Here is a 4,700-nt window from a genome sequence, read left to right on the forward strand (position 1 = left end):
TATTTAAAATTTTATTACTGAAAAGGCCCTCACATGTTTGGAGGGCCTGGGTTTCAGTGAAGCAACCCATTCCCAGAAGTGGGCAGTAAGTGGGGACTTAAATTAAGGGGCAAGGCAGAAGCCTAAAGAAGTGCTGGGACCCAAGATCTTGAGTGGACCAATGGGATTTGGTGGTGAAGCCCTAAGCACTGTGAGAAGCCCCTTTGGACTTCCTGCCACTGGTCTGCACGAGAGTTAGAACCTAAGTGAGGCTTAGACTACCGATGGGGGCAAATGATCTATTTGGAACGAGAGGGGAGCTGCAGGGACCCAGAACCAGGCAGAGCTCAAGCCCTAGTAGCTGACTCTGTTTTCCATAGTGAGAACACAATACACTTAACAAACAAATCCATCCTCGTGGTACAAGTGCACACACCTTCTCTCTCTCATGCCATTCCCATTTTCCACTCTGTCCCTCAATTGCCAAACATGTAATAAGATCTGTTTATATATCAGATAATTCTAGATAAACATCTGCTTTATTCACTATGCATAGCCTTTGACTGTGTGGATCATATCAAACTGTGGAAAATTCTCAAAGATATGGGAATACCAGGCCACCTTATGTGTCTCCCGAGATATCTGTATGCTGGTCAAGAAGCAAGTTAGAACCATACATGGAACAATGACTGGTTCCAAATTGGGAAAGGTGTACATCAAGGCTGTATATTGTCACCCTGCTTATTTAACTTCTATGCAGAGTACATCATGCGAAATGTCAAGCTGGATAAAGCACAAGCTGGAATCAAGATTGCCAGGAGAAACATCAATAACTTCAGGTATGCAGATGATACCACTCTTACAGCAGAAAGTGAAGAACTAAAGAGCCTCTTGATGAAAGTGAAAGAGGAGAGTGAAAAAGCTGGCTTAAAACTCAACAGTAAATAAATGAAGATCTTGGCATCTGGTCCCATCACTTAATGGTAAATAGATGGGGAAACAATTGAAACAGTGAGAGATTTTATGTTCTTGGGTTCCAAAATCATTGCTGATGGTGACTGCAGTCATGAAATTAAAAGACGCTTGCTCCTTGGAAGAAAAGTTATGACCAACCTAGACAGCATATTAAAAAGCAGAGACATTACTTTGCCAACAAAGGTCCATCTAGTAAAAGCTATGGTTTTTCCAGTAGTCATGTATGGATGTGAGAGTTGGACTATAAAGAAAGCTGAGCGCTGAAGAATTGATGCTTTTGAACTGTAGTGTTGGAGAAGACTCTTGAGAGTGCCTTGGACAGCAAGGAGATCAAACCAGTCAATCCTAAAGGAAATCAGTCCTGAATATTCATTGAAAGGATTGAAGTTGAAACTGAAGCTCCAATACTTTGGCCACCTGATGCGAAGAACTGACTCATCAGAAAAGACCCTGATGCTGGGGAAGATTAAAGGCAGGAGGAGAAGGGGATGACAGAGGATGAGATGGTTGAATGGCATTACTGACTCAATGGATAAGTTTGAGCAAGCTCTGGGAGTTGGTGATGGACAGGGAAGCCTGGTGTGTGTGCTGCAGTTCATGGGGTCTCAAAGAGTCAGACATGATTGAGCAACAGGACTGATGTACCAGATGACACCTAACCATAGAAGCAGGTCCTCAGAGGCAATGTCTTGCTGTTGTTAGCTAAAGTTAAGAAGTGATTCAAGGACTGCCCTAGTGGTCCAGTGGCTAAGAATCTACCTTCCAGTGCAGGTTATGTGAGTTTGATCCTTTGTCAGGGAGGTAAGATCCCACATGTCATGGGGTTAAGCCTTAGTGTTGCAACTATAGCACTCGTGCTCTGGAGCCCATGGGCCACAGCTAGAGAGGAACTTGTGCTTGTGCACTGCAACAAAGATCCTGTGTGTGGTAACTAAGACCCCATGTGGCTAAAAAAAAAAAAAAAAAAAAAGGTGATTCAATGATACTGATTCCAGGATCAATTAATAACTAGTGAGGGAAGGAAGTGAAGAAGAACCAAAAAGAACCTCTTGATGAAAGTGAAAGTGGAGAGTGAAAAAGTTGGCTTAACGCTCAACTTTCAGAAAACTAAGATCATGGCATCTGGTCCCATCACCTCATGGCAAATAGATGGGGAAACAGTGGAAACAGTGGCCGACTTTATTTTTTTGGGCTCCAAAATCACTGCAGATCATGACTGCAGCCATGAAATTAAAAGATGCTTACTCCTTGGAAGGAAAGTTATGACCAACCTAGGTGGCATATTAAAAAGCAGAGACATTACTTTATTTATTTATTTATTGTGTACCTGTGTTTCTGTTTATTTTTTTTAATTTTAACTGGAGGCTAATTACTTTACAATAGTGTGGTGGTTTTGCCATACATTCACATGAATCAGCCATGGGTATACATATGTTCCCCATCCTGACCCTCCCTCCCACCTCCCTCCCCATCCCATCCCTCGGGGTCATCCCAGTGCACCAGCGCTGAGCACCCTGTTTCATGCATTGAACCTGGACTGGCGATCTATTTCACATATGATAATATACATGTTTCAATGCTGTTCTCTCAAATCATCCCACCCGTGCCTTCTCCCACAGAGTTCAACAGTCTGTTCTTTACATCTGTGTCTCTTTTGCTGTCTCTAAAAACAGATGCATTACTTTACCAACAAAGGTCTGTCTCGTCAAGGCTATGATTTTTCCAGTAGTCACGTATGGATGTGAGAGTTGGACTTACAAAGAAAGCTGAGCGCTGAAGAATTGATGCTTTTAAACTGTGGTGTTGGAGAAGACTCCTGAGAGTCTCTTGGACTGCAAGGAGATCAGTCCTGAGTGTTCATTGGAAGGAATGATGTTGAAGCTGAAACTCCAATACTTTGGCCACCTGATGTGGAGAGCTGACTCATTTGAAAAGACCCTGATGCTGGGAAAGATTGAAGGCAGGAGGAGAAGGGGACGACAGAGGATGAGATGGCTGGATGACATCACCGACTCAATGGAGATGAATTTGAGTAAACTCTGGGAGTTGGTGATGGGCAGGGAGGCCTGGAATGCTGTGGTCCATGGGGTCACAAAGAGTTGGACATGACTGAGCTACTGAACTAAACTGAAGGTGGAATAGGGGGTAAGAGGGAGATGAGGAGTTTTCAGTAGGTATAGTAGAGGGTGGGCTTCCCAGGTGGTGCTAGTGGTAAAGAACCCACCTGTCAATGCAGGAGACATAAGATATGCAGGTTTGATCCTGGTGTTGGGATAATCCCCTGGAGGAGGGCATGGCAACCTACTCCAGTATTCTTGCCTGGAAAATCCCATGGATAGAGGAGCCTGGTGGGCTACAGTGCAAAGGGTCGCAAAGAGTTGGACATGACTGAAGAGACTTAGCACACATGTATTCATGTTTAGTAGAGGGTGGAGATTAAGATTATAGGCCCCAGAATTAAACTGTGTTGAAATCCCACCTCTGCTGTTTACTAGCTATGTGATCTTGGGTGAAAAACTTAACCAATTTGTTCCTATGTTTCTTCATCTGTAAAATGGAGCTAATAATAGTACCTGCCTTACAGATTTTTTGTGAGGATTAAATGGGTTAATATATTTAACACACATAGAACAGAGCCTGATAGAATTATTGCTTGTTAAATATTAGCTATTAACATTATCATTATTGGTGCCCATCTTTGAGGGAATGATTCAGATGAAAGGAATCTCCAGATATTACTTGCCTCTCATTTTCTTCCATTACGCTAAATTCAGAGTCCTGAGTCTTGAACGAGAGCAATGAAAATCACTCTTCTCTTCATGCATTTGAGCTAAGTTTAGACAGTTTTAGGGCTTCCCTTGTAGCTCAGTTGGTAAAGAATCTGCCTGCAGTGCAGGAGACCTGGGTTCAGTCACTGGTTTGGGAAGATCCCCTGGAGAAGGAAATGGAAACACACTCCAGTATCCTTGATCTGGAAAATCTCTTGGACAGAGGAGCCTGGTGGGCTGCAGTCCATGGGGTCGCAAAGAGTTGGACATGACTGAGAGACTAACACATACACTTCATGGATTTGAGCTAAGTTTAGACAGTTTTAAGACACAAACACAATAAAGAAATCAGACCTTGTATGGAGTACATATTTGCTAACATCATTTTAATAATTATTCTTTGTATGTAGAGTAATTTATGAAATGTTGTTGTTTAGTCACTATGTTGTATCTGACTCTTGTGACCCCATGCACTGTAGCCCGCCAGGCTCCTCTGTCCATGGGATTTCCCAGGCAAGAATACTGGAATGGGTTGCTCTTTCCTTCTCCAGGGATCTTCCCAACCCAGGGATTGAATCTGTGGCTCCTGCCTTAGCAGGTGGATTCTTTACCACTTAGCCACCTGGGAAACCCCAGTTTATGAAATCAGTTCAATTCAGTCACTCAGTTGTGTCTAACTCTTTGAGACCCTATGGACTGCAGCACTCCAGGCCTCCCTGTCCATCACCAACTCCCAGAGGTTACTCAAACTCATCTCCATTGAGTTGGTGATGCCCTCCAACCATCTCATCCTCTGTCATCCCCTTCTCCTCCTGCCCTCAGTCTTTCCCAGCATCAGGGTCTTTTCAAATGAGTCAGTTCTTCACATCATGTGGCCAAAATATTGGAGTTTCAGCTTCAGCATCAGTCCTTCCAATAAATATTCAGGACTGATTTCCTTTAGGGTGGACTGGTTGGATCTCCTTGCAGTCCAAGAGA

The sequence above is a fragment of the Ovis aries genome, chromosome X (genome assembly GCF_016772045.2).
Source record: "Ovis aries strain OAR_USU_Benz2616 breed Rambouillet chromosome X, ARS-UI_Ramb_v3.0, whole genome shotgun sequence".
Classification (NCBI taxonomy): Eukaryota; Metazoa; Chordata; class Mammalia; order Artiodactyla; family Bovidae; genus Ovis; species Ovis aries.